Raw genomic sequence first — 15,415 nt, forward strand, 5'->3', positions numbered from 1 at the left:
TTAAAAGCATATCAAATAATGGTATAAAAATTACAGCTATCTTAAGTTCAGTAAATATAGAACTTTGAGTAAGTCAATTTGATAATTCCCCTTTATGGTAAATTATCTCGTGATAGTTTCATGTTTAAATCTTCAGAAAAAAATTTTATTGAGTTGATCATTGACTTAAAAATGGTAGTATTTTATTGGTTTTACAGAAACATTTATTTTGTTTTTTTGTTTTTTTGTTTTTTTTTGAGACGGAGTCTCGCTTTGTGTCGCCCAGGCTGGAGTGCAGTGGCGCCATCTCAGCTCACTGCAAGCTCCGCCTCCCGGGTTCACGCCATTCTCCTGCCTCAGCCTCCCAAGTAGCTGGGACTACAGGCACGGCCACCACGCCCAGCTAGTTTTTTGTATTTTTTAGTAGAGACGGGGTTTCACCGGGTTAGCCAGGATGGTCTCAATCTCCTGACCTCGTGATCCACCCGTCTCGGCCTCCCAAAGTGCTTCGATTACAGGCTTGAGCCACCGCGCCTGGCCTTATTTTGTTTTTTGAGGGGAAAGTGAATATTGAGGAAAAATAGTGACTGTGTTCAATGTTATGCTTGTAACATCTGTAAACTGCATCTGATGAGGCTGTTTCCTATTGTCTACTGTTAAATGGTTCTGTTTTCTAACTTAAAAATAGTGCATCTAAGGCTAAACCTTCAATTTCTTCTGGACTCTGTCAGGTTACTTTGGGTGATTTTGAAAGATTTCCATACATAATACTGCTCTGGAAGGGTGCATATGAATGTGGTTCACAAAAGCAGTGAAAACGTGTACTTACACCGAGGACAGCGATGTGGGCTACACTGCGACAACTGTTTTAGATAGCCAGCCTGTGTCTGATGACGATTCCCGAGTGCCAGATGCAAAGGAAGATATAAATCCCTCACCATGTCCTGAATTCCACAATGCCTCTCCCTCCTCCCCTGGGAGTGGAGCCCAGGCTGACCTCTCTCTGGCTCCATCCTGGAAACGTGTGTGGGAATGGCAGCATTGCTCTTTACCCCATGCCTAATACTGCAATAGCACCTTAGGCTGTGTGTGTCAGACAGAAAAATAAATCATCAGATTTTTGTTAATTTTGGGTGATGAGTGAGGTCAGGGAGAGTTATTATTTTGAGACTGCTATATTTTTTCTCTTTTTAAAAAACAGATGGGGCTGGGCACAATGGCTCACACCTGTAATCCCAGCACTTTGGGAGACTGAGGCAGGTGGATTATTTGAGGCCAGGAGTTCAAGACCACCCTGGCCAACATGGTGAAATCCCATATCTACTAAAAATGCAAAAATTAACCAGGCGCCATGGTACATGCCAGTAATCTCAACTACTCAGGAGGCTGAGGCACAAGATTCACCTGATCCCGGGAGACAGAGGCTGCAGGGAGCCGAGATCACACTACTGCACTCCATCCTGGGGTGATAGAGTGAGACTCTGTCTCAAAAAAAAAGAAAAGAGAGAGAGAGAGCGAAAGATGGGATCTTGTGCTGTCACCCAGGCTGGAGTACAGTGGTGTGATTGTAGCTCACTGCAGCCTTGAACTCCTAGAGTGATTGTCCTGCCTCAGCCTCCCAAGTAGCTGGGACTATAGGCATACACCACCACACCCAGCTAATTTTTATTTTTTGTAGAGACAAGGTCTTGCTATGTTGCCTAGGCTGATTTTGAAGTTTTGGGCTAACCTGATCCTCCTGCCTCAGTCTCTCACAGTGCTGGGATTGTAGGCATGAACCACCAAAAACTGCTGTTTAAAAGTGTTTATATTCTGGATACACTAATAGCATTTTGTCCAACTTGTGGAGTGGAGAGAGTGGGGAAGGGGAGGATAGTGCTAATGAACTGTGACAGGGGCTAGAAAGAAGAAAAAAGTTCCCTAAATAAGCTCCTACTGGGTGTCCTCCATTCACATCGAGCCAGGGCCTTGCCTTTTAGTCACTTACTCTTCCAGTGTCTATTTTATAATATGTTCAAGAAGGATACCAGAATCAGAGATTAATAGAATTAGAGTTAAAAGGGATAGATATTTTGTTTGACCCAGAAAAAGTTAAGGAATATGCTTGAGATATTCAGTGGCAGAGGCTGGAATAGATATTCCCAAATCTCCTGATGTGAAGTTCTGTGTTTGTCAAACATGACTGTGTAAAAGATTAATTTAAATGTAATGACGTGTTGTATTCATAGAAGTTCTTTGGGTTTCTGTGGAAACCTCCTCTTCCTAGCTTAAGCAGAAACGGGGGTTTTATTGGAAGGAAGCTGAGATATTGCACCAAACTGCACAAAATTGAATGAAGAGCTGACTAAGCAAGGCCGCACTGAGAAGGAACCAGGGTGGTCTGGGCTGTGGTAGCGGCAGCAGCAGCTTGCAGATCTCCCACCGCTGATGCTGCTCGACTCAGACAGCTCTCCACTCTCTGCTGTCTGTCTCTGGCTCACACAGGACACTTTGTGTGGCTGTTTCCTTCCACGAGGCCTCAGTGGGAGCAAGCAGCCTCCCACAGGCCTCTCAGATAGACCACCCCCTTCCTCCCTCTCCTGTTAATCTGCTTTTATTTCCTTAATTGCACTTATCACCATGCAGAAGCCTATGTGTTTGTTCCCCTGTGGAGATGTAAAAACACTGACGCCCAGGCCTAACTCCCAGAGACTCTGATTAAACTGGTCTGGGCTATGGAGCCGGGACATGTGCATTTTTCTTACAAGTTCTAATGTGCAACCAGGATTAAGAATCATTGCCTTCTGCATCGACAGGACAAATCAAAATGTGCAGCAAAATACATGTTTAAGTGAATCAAGAAGACAGATCTAGAAACAATTGTTAAGGAATAATAATGCATTTGTCTATCACCACACATAAGTGATGCTGACCAGAGACCTCCCAGATTGAGTGGTGCCAGGTGCTCGGTTGAACCTTACTATGGCCTTGTGGGGTAGGGAGCAGTGTCCTCATTGTCCGTATTAGTCACTGAGGTGGAGGGATTCAGGCTCAGTGTATGCCCTCAGTTCTTTGGCAAATCCCACCACCAGGTCAGCCAACTACACGAGGATTCTGACCAGCTCCTGATGGGTGCCCATGACGGGCTGTGCAAAAGTGGTGGTGAGATTTCTCCACCTTCATGGAGGTGTGGTACCCAGGGGAGGTGGACTTCAGCAGCAAGAACGGGCTGGGTGCAGTGGCTCGTACCTGTAATCTCAGTACTTTGGGAGTCCGAGGCGGAGAATTGCATGAGCTCAGTTGTTCAAGACCATGAGAGACCCTGTGTCTACAAAAAAAAAAAAAAAAAAAAAAAAGATAGTAGTTAGACATTCCCAAAAGGCAGGACTATTGAATGTTGGGCGGTGTCACCAGGAGATAACACATTTTAAGCAGAAATAATAGGGGAGAAAGAGGATCTCAATTATTTCAAGAAAAGCAGAACTTGCTGGGCTTTCGGGGCTAATTAAAGGAAATAGGAAAAATGAACATGTGTGAGAATCTAAACCTAACAGTAGTTTATTGAAAAGAAGAGAAAGAGTGGAGAGGGAAATGAAGTTTTGATTTTTGCCTTTTTAGGAAATTGAGATATAATTTAGTGTTTGTACTTTAAGTTAGTGTAGAGTTTGAGTGAGAAGAATGAGGAACATAAATATGAATGCTCTGTCCCTATAGTGCTTTTCACAGAAATAATGGAATAGAATAGGCTTCACTGCCGCGTCTGGAAACCCTCCCTCTGTCAGGGTGATTTAGAAATTGACTGATTTTACCATGGAGGGATGGGATGGGCCACTGGCTGGGGTTTGAAGAAAGAATCTATACTCCTTTTGGTCTTAACCATTAGGCAAATTTAGCTTCCTGGTCTCAGAAAGAAAAAACACACCCACAAAAAGAAAAACCCATGCCCGTGGGAACAAGTAACTTCCTCCTCCTGGGGCTGCTTGAAAACCCTAATCTTCCTCTCACCAGGCCAAGTCCCTTCCCTTCTCAGCGGGAGGCTGGCTGGGACATCCAAGAAGCCACAACGGGCCCTGGGGAGGGAGAATGCACACGTCTGGGTGAGCGGTTGAACGTGCATTGGCTGAGGGGTGAGGCTCGGGAAATGGCTCTCCAGGCAAAGACACTGCTTGTAGGCAGCGTCTTTATAATTCTTTGTACCTGGGAAAGTGAAAGGTTGGGTGGGGGGAGTGTGCGGTGGGGGCCGGGGGCGGGGGGGGGGGGGGGCTTTGTCACGTGGTCCACCTCTTTGCTTCTTTGTCTGTCCTCCAACTTAACATGCCTTGAGGCTGAAAAACAGAATTCCTCATTTTTTACTCAGTGACAAAATCAGAGAAAAAAGTCAATGCCAATTGAAAAAGACATATCTGCAAACACAGAACTAATTTTTCTGCCAAATATGTGAGCATGGGCTGTAAATATAGTAAAATAATTCAGCAGATTAATTGTGGGAAGGCCAGTGTCAGGCGGGGAAGAATCTGAAACCTGGACCACCAGAATTCCAGTAAAGTGAAGAGGGGGCTAGAATTGAGGTGGAGCTGGGGGAGTTGGGGACGCATCAGACATTATCTGGAGTGCTGTGAAAATTACACTGCTTTCTTTTTTAGCAGGATTCCCATTCATAAAGCCTCTTTAGCGTTTTTTGTTTAACAATTTTGTTCATGCAGAATGTCACAGGAGCCTTTCTTAAGTGTGATCATGTCACTATAACCTGGCTTTCCTTGTTTTGGAGGACAGGGAGGGATAATGGGAAGGAACACATTGTTTACCTCCTCTAGGAGAGCGTTTAACATATGCTATTTCATTTAATCCTTGTGGTGACCCCTGATGGAGGACTATTATCTACACTTTACAGATGAGGAAAATGAAGTTTAATGAAGTAACTTGCTGATGTTTGTATGTCTATTAATAAATGAAGAACAAGGATAGACCCAATTTTCCCTCATTCCAAAGCCCTTTGCTACTTTACTGCAGGAATTTTTTTTTTTTTTTTTTTTTTTTGAGACAGAGTCTTACTCTGTTGCCCAGACTGGAGTGCAGTGGCACAAATCTCCGCTCACTGCAAACTCTGCTCCTCCCCCGCACCCTTCTCCACCCCTGCACTGGGTTCCAGCGATTCTCCTGCCTCCGCTGGGATTACAGGCACATGCCACCACGCCTGGCTAATTTTTGTATTTTTAGTAGAGGCAGTGTTTCGCCATGTTGGCTAGGCTGGTCTTGAGCTCCTGATCTCAGGTGATCTGCCTGCCTCGGCCTCCCAAAGTGCTGGGATTATAGGTATGAACCACCACGCCCAGCCAGGAAGATTTTTAAGTAAAAGATTTTCAGCCTACATTCATTGAATGATTACAGATTCTCAGATAATGGGGGACATTTTGTTTGTTTTCGTGGTCTAGATATGTCTGAAACAAAAACAATTTTGGGAGTTAACATTTATTAATCATCTATTATAAACCAAATACATTGTAGCTAATAATTAAAATATATTCCACTTATGGAATTGCTGCCGACCACAAACTATGGAATAAGCCCATGGAATTTCTAAGTTCACTTTAATTCAATACATGGCGCTTTGTTGCTGGCTTGGTAACCAGGTAGCCCACTGTGTATGTTTTATTGAAGCAAGTTGTCTACAAAGAAGCGGGATAGATGATGTCTGTTCTCAAGGGGTTTACAGTCTATCAAGGAGACAGCTATACACACATTAACGGATAGACAGCTCTAGAGTTACATAACAGACATAAAGTTGTACTATACAAGAGTTGTCCTGGGGCTTGGGACGAAATTCCAAATTGATTGTGGAGAGAAGAAATCCGAGGAGAGAAGGATGTGGGCTACTGTAGACCAGGCAAGATGGGTTTTGAGTTACATTTGGAAGACAGGTGAGATTTGCGTAAATGGGTAGGAGTGCATGAGCCAAGATGAGAAGGCAGGTGATGCCATCATGCCAATTAGGAGTCTTACATTTGGAGTAACACAGGTGATGGTGAGGCAGGTTGAGGCCGGCCTGGGAGAGGCAGGGGGAGGGGCAGTTGAATATTTCAGATTTTGTTCTGTTGGCAGGGGTGTTGATAGCAGTATTACAAATGATGGTATATTAGTAATAATAATGTTTAAAATTTATTGAGCATTTACTCCACTGGATACTCTTTATTCCACAGATATTTACAGAGCATTTACAAGTACAGAACAATGTTTCTTGCACTGATAATACAAGGTTGTGCAAAACTGACAGGAATCCCTGCTCTCATGGAGCTTACAGTAACAGAGGAGAGAAGGACAGATGATAAAATAGGTACATTCTTCTGTGGGTGCTGTAGGGAAGCATAAGGACAGGAGTGGGCAGAGAATGAATGGATACGGGAGATCACAGTTTTCTTTATTTTTATTTTTAATTTAGGCAGAGTCTTACTCTGTCACTCAGTCTGGAGTGCAGTGGCATAAACAGAGCTCACTGCAGCCTCAAACTCCCAGGCACAAGTGATCCTCTCACTTCAGCCTCCTGAGTAGCTATGACTACAGGCATGTGCCACCATGCCCAGCTAATGTGTTTAGATTTTTTATAGAGAGGGGGTCTCACTGTGTTACACAAGCTAGCCTCGAACTCCTGGGCTCAAGCGATTCTCCTGCCTCAGCCTCCCCAAGTGCTGGGATTATAGGCATGAGCCACCACACCTGACTGACATCACAATTTTAAAGCCTGGTTCTATGTGTGCCAGTGTATTAACTTATCTAATCGGGTAAATAATAGGTAGAAGACAGTCTCTGAAGAATTTTGAATATAGGCTGGGTGTTGTGGCTCACACTTGTAATCCCAGCACTTTGGGAGGCTGAGGCGGGTAAACTCTCAAGAGTTCAAGACCAGCCTGGTTAACATGGTGAAACCCGGTTTCAACTAAAAATACAAAATTAGCTGGGAGTGGTGGCACACACCTGTAATCCCAGCTACTGGGGGAGCTGTGGCAGGTGAATCACTGGAACCTGGCAGGCAGAGGCTGCAGTGAGCTGAGATTATGCCACTGCACTCCAGCCTGACCAAAAAAAGCGAAATTCCATCCAAAAAAAAAAAAAAAATTTTTTGAATATAAAGTAACGTGATGAAAATGGAATTCATAAAGATGAGTGTAGCAAAACGGGAGGGTGCCAGCTGAGAGGCAACCTCAGCAACCTGGGATGGTTAGATGTAGCAGGGCTGTTGTAGCAGTTAATATTAGGTAGCGTTTAGTAGAGAAAGGAGACCAATATAGGGAAAAGAAATCAAAATTCACGATCTGCTCCATGCTTTTCCTGAGCCTAGAATCCAAGTGCAATTATATCGCAAAACTGACAGGGCTTGAGGGAGGGTGGACCTAATGAGTAAAATGTGACATGAAAGCGACAAGATGACTGAGGGTTTGAGCCTTGGGTGACTGGGATGGTGAGAAAAAGCAATTTTTGATAAGGAAGATGGGAATTCAATAGAATTGTCTGTCATACTATTTAAGTAATTTAAAAATTTTTTGAAGCAAATTGGGGGTGGCTTCTAAGGTACTGATCCTTTCCGAGAATCAGTAGTTTCTCCTAACGGCAGTGTGGGCAAGGTGAGAGGTAAAGCCAGTGGGTCCCGGTGCCAGGAGACCTGCTTCCCCTTCCCAACACATCTGCCAGTTTCCACCTCTCTTTCAAGCTACGCCTGCTCTGTCCTAACCTGCCTTCCACTGTTTCCCACTTCTTACTTGCTCACAGATTCCCCAATATGCTTGCCTCACAGTACTCTGAGTGTCTGTGATTTTTTCAAGGCAACTTGAGAGCAGAAGAAATGCAGGAGAGTTTCAGTTAGTGAGTATTTAGGTCAAACAACTTTTTTTTTTTTCGAGACAGGGTCTTGCTCTGTCCCCCCAGACTGGAGTCAGTGGCACAATCTCAGCTCACGGCAACCTCCGCCTCCCGGGTTCGAGCAATTCTCCTGCCTCGGCCTCTTGAGTAGCTGGGATTACAGGTGCCTGCTGCCACACCCAGCTGATTTTTGTATTTTTAGTAGTGACGAAGTTTCACCATGTTGGCCAGCTGGTCTCGAACTCCTGACCTCAAGTGATCTGCCCGCCTCAGCCTCCCAATTGTTAGTATAACAGGCATGAGCCACTGTGCCCAGCCAAGGTCAAACAACTTAATAAATGTTTGTTATAATGACTTAGTGCCATTTGAATATACATATATATATATTTCAATGTATATATATATATACATATATATATATACATTGAAAGAAAAAATGTTTTTATATTATTCTTAAATGACCGCAGTTATTCTCAAATGGGATGTGTACACCCTGCCGCACAACTTCTCCAACCTTAGAATCATATTGGACACCCACTTTCTCACTTTCTGCCCCATTTTGATTTTCAGGTGGTACTTGTTTTTTTTTTTTATTTTCTATTTTTTTAATTATAGCAACCATAGAAAACCCAGTTTTACAAATATATGATGCTGTTGAAAGGAAGGTAGCATGATCTAATGTTGAAACAGTACTACCTTGAGTGAGTAGCTCTCACGATGTGTGAGAGATGTCATTGTGTTTCCCTTGAAAATTTGAAATATCCCAGGGCACCCCTGTGACTTCACCATGGCACCCTGGAGGGTCTCAAAACACAGTTTGGGAATTATGGTACAGGCCTGTTCTATACCATCTGTTTTCTTTCTCCTCAATTTTATGGTGCTTCTTGGCATCCTCATTTTTTTTTTCTTTCTTTTTTTGAGATGGAGTCTCACTGTATCATCCAGGCTGGAGTGCAATGGCGTGATATTGACTCACTGCAACCTCCACCTCCTGGGTTCAAGCATTCTCCTGCCTCAGCCTCCCCAGTAGCTGGGATTGCAGACGTCCGCACACCATGCCCGGCTACTTTTTGTATTTTTAGTAGAAACAGGGTCTCACCATTTTGGCCAGGCTGGTCTTGAACTCCTGACCTCAGGTAATCCACTTGCCTTGGCCTTCGAAAGTGCTGGGATTACAGGTGTGAGCCACTGTGCCCAGCCGCATCCTCATTTTTAAGAAAATAACTGGATCCAGCCATGACTTTCCGTTTCCTCTTTTTCACCTTTAAACTCCTAGAGTGAGTTTACAGTGACTCTCCAGTTTACTTCTAGTGTCATATACTGCAGATACGTCACTTGATAAGTCACTGCTTTGGCTTCAAGTTTAATTCCTTGAAGCCAGAGGAACTTAGTTCCAAAGAATGGTTTCCTTTTTTGTTTGTTTTTTTTTTGTTTTGAGACAAGTCTCTCTGTCGCCCAGGCTGCAGTGCAGTGGTGCGATCTTGGCTCACGGCAACCTGCGCCTCCCGGGTTCAAGCGATTTTCCTGCCTCAGCCTCCGGAGTAGCTGGGATTATAGGCACCCACCACCATGCCTGGCTAATTTTTGCATTTTTAGTAGAGATGGGATTTCACCATGTTGGCCAGGCTGGGGTGATCTGCTTGCTTCAGCCTCCCAAAGTGTTGGGATTACAGGCGTGAGCCACCGCGCCTGGCCTCCTTTTTTTGTTGGTTTTGAGACAGCTTCTTATTTTGGTTGCCCAGGCTGGAGTGCAGAGGTGCAATCACCGCTCACGGCAGCCTCAAACTCCTGGGCTCAAGCAATCCTCCCACCTCAGCCTCTCGAGTAGCTGGGACCACAGGCATACACCACCATGCCTGGCTAATTTTTAAATTTTCTTTTGTAGAGACGAGTCTTATTATGTTGCCCAGGCTGGTCTTGTACTCTTGGGCTCAAGCAATCCTCCCTCCTCACCTCCGAAAGTGCTGGGATTACAGGTCCGAGCCACTGCGCTCCGCAAGAATGTTTTCCAATTCTCATTCCACCATATTTCTTTTGCGTTAAAAATCCTTGGCTAGGTTTTTTATCAAAAGTCATTGCCTGACTTTTGACCTTCATACTTTACCACAAGCTCATGGATGTGTCAGGCCTTAAAGGAGAAGGGCTTTCTATGTCTTTGCCTTCTGTGAACCCATTTAAACTCCACCACAGCCGTAGGGGGATGGGCGTTATCATTACCCTTTTCATGGATGAGGAAGCAGGCCGGTGGTAACGCCAAGGCATCAGAATGGAACGGAAACACCACCTAGAGGTGCTGCCTATCCACAGTTATGGCCAGGTTCCTGAGGACACCCTGGACGCTGGTGACTGGTATAAATAAGTGTCCTGCTGTGTTTGATTTTTAATTTTTATAACTATAGTTTTATAAAAGTAAATCATTATAGCTCATTGTGGACACTTTAGCAATGAAGAAAAAGTAAAACCAGCTCACCACAGAAGCATAAAAGTGTTTATGTAAGCATTTTTGATTAAGTTTAATTTGATTTTAGTATTGCTTCCAAACATTTTTATTATGTAATCATAATGTATATAAAACTTTTTATCTTGTTTTACAAAAATTAAATTATAAGCATTTTTTATTTAATTATGCAATTCTTTTAGCCATCCTTAAGAAATTAATTTTTCTCACTTTCAAAGTGATTCTTGCACATAATTTAAAAACCAAGTAACTACAAAGCTTTAACATAAAACAGCAGATTCCTGCCCCATCTTCCTGAAGCCCCTCCCACGTAGGTTTACCCCGAGATCCAACCACTTTCTTGTCTTCAACTCAATGGCTCTATGATATCCATTGAATGGCATCATGCAGTTTATGTACCTGCTGCCCATCCTGTGTTTACTTAATTGAGTTATTGAATGATTGATTGAGAGCAATGGTTCTGCAGGATTACTAAATGCTAATAAAGGCCTGCTCACTATGCATGTATAGATGTGTAAGTTCAGAGCCAAATTATCAGATGTACTTTGCCATTTTTATAAGCCGAATTTAACTGTGCATTTCATTTATATAAATGGCTCTGGGTAGATTAGGAGTAACGACTTTATTATTAAACATTAGTAGATCTCCCAGCTCTTATCAGTTATTTTCCAAACCTAAAATTGAAGAAGTTTGGGAATTAAGCCAAGAAGATCTAATGAAATTCTATTGTATTTTAAATTATAATTATTAAAACAGAGCAGGTAACAGCCTGTCCTTGATAATTGTAAAGACTACTGAGTGTTAAGAAGAGGCACATTATGTGGATACATGCAACTTCTCGTAGAATATTTTCAGACAGCCCTCTTTTTGAAAATGGAGGATCCCTTTTCTGAAATACTGATTCCCAAGCATGTGGATTGGTGTCTGTACTGCCATGATATACTTTTTAAAAAATTAATAGGCTTTATTTTTTAGAGCAGTTTTACATTTGTCTATTTTTTACTGCTCCTCGTGGAGCCCGGCTAACTCCTAGGCAGTGCACCCAGAGTTGCAGTTTTAGATTTAGATAAATTAGGCAGAAAATACAGATAATTGCCATCTAGCCATCACTGACTTCCTACCCTCAACCAGCTTATTATTAACATATAATTAACTCCTATTATGAGCATGTTACATTAGTGTGGTACATTTGTTATCACTGATAAGCCAATGTTGATATGTTAATTAAAATCTAGTTTTCATTAGGATTCACTCTTGGTGTAGTACATTTCATGAATCTGACAAGTGTATAATGACATATATTCACCATTATAGTCATATGGAATAGTTTCACTGCCTTAAAAATCCCCTGTTCTTCACATGTTTATTCCCCTGTTCCCCAAACCTCTGGCAACCACTGATCTTTTTAGTGTCTCCACAGTTTTACCTTTTCCAGAGTGTCACACAGTTGGAATCACACAGTATGTAGCCTTTTCAGATTGGCTTCTTTCACTTAGTAATATGCATTTAAGGTTCGTCTATGTCCTTTCATGGTTGATAGCTTATTTCTTTTAAGTACTGAATAGTGTTCTGTTGTCTGGATATAAAATGGATAAACATTTTATTTATCCATTCACCTAATGAAGGTCATCTCAGTAGCTTCCAAGTTTTGTCAATTAGGAATAAAGCTGCTGGCCAGGTGCGGTGGCTCACATCTCTAATCCCAGCACTTTGGGAGGCTGAAGCAGGCGGATCACTTGTAGTCAGGAGTTTGAGACCAGCCTGGCCAACATGGTGAAACCCTGTCTCTATTAAAAATACAAAAATTAGCTGGTATGGTGGCAGGTGCCTGTAATGCCCAGCTACCCAGGAGGCTGAGGCAGGAGAATATTTTGAACCTGGGAGGCAGAGGTTACGGTGAGCCAAGATCATACCACTGTATCCCTGCCTGGGTGACAGAGTGAGACTCTGTCCCAAGGCGAGGGGGGCGGGAGGGAAGGAATAAAGCTGCTATAAACATCTGTGTTCGGGTTTTTGTGTGTACATACGTTTTCAACTCACTTGAGTGAAAACCGAGGGGCACAGTTGTTGGATCATATGGTAAGAGTATTGTTTAGTTTTATAAGAAACTGCAAGACTGTCTTCCAGAATGGTTGGGTCATTTTACATTCCCCAGCAATGAATTGGAGTATCTGTTGCTCTACATCTTTGCCAGCATTTGGTGTATGTAGTCAGTGTTTTAGATTTTTGCTGTTTAATAGGTATATAGTGGTAAAGTATATCTCATTGTTGCTTTGTTTGTTTGTTTCGTTTTGTTTTATTTTGTTTGAGACAGAATCTCCCTCTGTTGACCAGGCTGGAGAGCAGTGGTGCAATCTCAGCTCACTGCAACCTCCGCCTCCTGAGTTCAAGCGATTCTCATGCCTCAGCCTCAGGAGTTACTGGGACTACAGGCACGTGCCACCACACCCAGCTAATTTTTGTATTTTTAGAAGAGACAGGGTTTCACCATGTTGGCCAGGCTGGTCTCCAATTCTTGACCTCAGGTGATCCACCCACCTTGGCCTCCCAAAGTGCTGGGATTACAGGTGTGAGCCACCATGCCGGGCCCATTGTTGCTTTAATTTGCAATTCCCAGGTGACATAAGATATGGAGCATCTTTTCATGTACTTATTTGCCATCTGTAGATCTTCTTTGGTGAGGTTTCTATTCAGATCTGTTGTCCATTTTAAAAATCAGGTTGTTTTCTTATTATTGATTTTAAGAGTTCTTTGTCTGTTTCAGATACCATTCCTTTATTAGATGTGTATTTTGCAAAGATTTTCTTTTAATCTGTGACTTGTCTTTTTATTTTCTTGAGAAAGTGTCTTTCACAGAGCAGAAGTTTTAGATTTTAATGAAGTTCAATTTATAATTTTTTCTTTCATGGGTCATTTTTTCTTTCATGATCATGGATCATTTTGATGTTGTATGTAAAATGTCATCACCAAACCCAAGGTCATCTAGCTTTTCTCCTATGTTATCTCCTAAGAGTTTTATAGTTTTGTATTTTTCCTTTAGGTCTGTGATTCATTTTGAGTTGACTTTCGTAAAAGATGTAAGATCTGGATCTAGATTATTTATTTACATATTTATTTACTTACATGTGGATATACAGTTGTTCCAGTACCACTTATTGAAAAAAATATCCTTTCAGTGTTGAATTGTCTTTGCTGTTTTTGAAAGATCAGTTGACTGTATTTGTGTGATTCTATTTCTGGGCTGTTTATTCTATTCATATGTACTGAGTCTTTTTGTTCTTTCAGTGAGCTATTAGTAGCTAATCTTGGTTTAACTTTGACTCTTAGTTTCCTCATGAGAAGCCAGGATCCACAGAATAGATCATTCTTACTGTTTCTTCCATCTTTATTGCATGAGATTAATTTGTGTCTCAGAATACAGTCGGAATGATGCTTTTTTCAAAGAAAGTCTCTGGGTTTATTCCAACAGATACCAGATCTGTGTACGTGTCTTTGTGTCTGTCTGTGTGTGTACAGGCATAGTGGCAGACATCTCTTTAGACATGATTTCTGGTTATGTTCTTTATATTTTATAACAGGATATTAAACTTATCATTCATGAATGAGTAAGAAAGCATATTATTTTGCTCCAATTACTGTAACAGAAAATATTAATAATTGAGTTATTACCAGCGATTAAAACATCAGATTTCCTGGCATGAAGCTTTCATAAGGGACATTTGGCAATGTTTGGAGACATTTTTGGTTACCACAACTGGTAGCTGGGAGACCTGGAGAGGTGCTATTGGCATCCAGTGGGTAAAGGCCAAGGATGCTGCTAAGTATCCTAGAATACACCCCTAGAACAAATACTTTTCTGACTTGAAATGTCAGTAGTGCTGAGGTTGAGAAACCCTGTTGTAGAGAAGCAGATTTATTTATATCCATGGATATGTTTTCCTCTTTGCCTTGTCCTGTAGATCAGGCATCCCCATCCCCTGGGCCATGGACTGGTACTGGTCTATGGCCTGTTAGGAACCGGGCCACACAGCAGGAGGTGAACAGTAGTTAAGCAAGCATTACTGCCTGAGCTCTGCCTCCTGTCAGATCAGCGCCATAGTAGATTGTCATAGGGGCGCAAACACCATTGTGAACTGCGCCTGTGAGGGATCTAGGTTGTGTGCTCCTTGTGAAACAGTTTCATCCCAAAACCACTGGCCCCCACCCAACGCCCCTCTGTGGAATATTGCCTTCCATGAAACCGGTCACTGGTGCTAAAAAGGTTGGGGACTGCTGCTCTAGCTAACCTAGACTCCTGATGATTTGCCATCTATAGCTAATAAGCAGCAGAAGCTTATGGTGTGATACAACATGCCACTTCTTTTAGGTGTCTCGAGCTGAGTTTCACTTTTTGTACTTTCATAATAATTTCTATTTTGTTACATGCATTTAGATAAGCTGACAACTCTTAAAGTGGGACATAAATACACTATGATGCATATTTCTGAATATGGGTGACTGGATTGTTGATCATAGAAATCTGAATCTGGAAACAAAGTTGATGTTTAATAACTCTCCTTGGTTGGCTGGATATACATAATTCAGACTCTGCTTTGAATGTCCTCTTCTGGTCCTTTAAATGATCTATTTCCCTACCTTACATAAGTTTCCATGAGCTCATCTTGTTTTCATAGTGTTCCCTTTTATTGTTAAGAGAAACAAAACCAAAAAACCCCACTTGTTTCAGCAATGCCCTGTTGTGAAATTGCTCAACTAAGAGTTATGCAAATGGGGATGCGGCACGTGGTGGAGGCTTCTTGCAGCATGTTGATGGGGGACCAAGATCTGGTCTTGCCTCTTCCTCCTCCCCCAACTGGCTTCATTCCGGTCATACCAGCTCCTGCTGTGGCCCTCAGCTCATCCCAGGACCTTGACAGGGCCTGTTTCTTTTACCTCACACTGTAGCCCCAAGCTCTTAGGCTCCAGTAATCCTCCCAGCTTGGCCTCCAGTGCGCTGGGATTAGAGGTGTGAGCTCCCATGCGTGGCCCCTCTTAAGTTCTTTACTCCCACAGACGATTAGAGTTTGAGGGACCTTAGGCCATGGGTTCAGATTATCTTATTTTGCTTCAAAATTTTAAAAACTTTTTTATTTTTCTATGTTATATACA

The 15,415-nt window shown here is 42.5% G+C and overlaps 1 protein-coding gene across 7 annotated transcripts in view; it reads left to right on the forward strand.

The window, feature by feature from the left end:
- Positions 1-15,415, forward strand: part of LYN (LYN proto-oncogene, Src family tyrosine kinase) — a 139,126-nt gene that overhangs the window by 37,555 nt on the left and 86,156 nt on the right. For 2 of the 7 annotated variants that reach the window (XM_023190167.2, XM_023190170.2), the window contains exon 1: positions 3,930-4,055. The exons of 3 other annotated variants lie outside the window; for them this stretch is intronic. The gene's annotated coding sequence lies outside the window, so the exon portion shown is untranslated. 2 more of the 7 variants (XM_023190166.3, XM_023190168.2) reach the window with 2 other exon arrangements.

The sequence above is a fragment of the Piliocolobus tephrosceles genome, chromosome 7, assembly GCF_002776525.5.
Source record: "Piliocolobus tephrosceles isolate RC106 chromosome 7, ASM277652v3, whole genome shotgun sequence".
Classification (NCBI taxonomy): Eukaryota; Metazoa; Chordata; class Mammalia; order Primates; family Cercopithecidae; genus Piliocolobus; species Piliocolobus tephrosceles.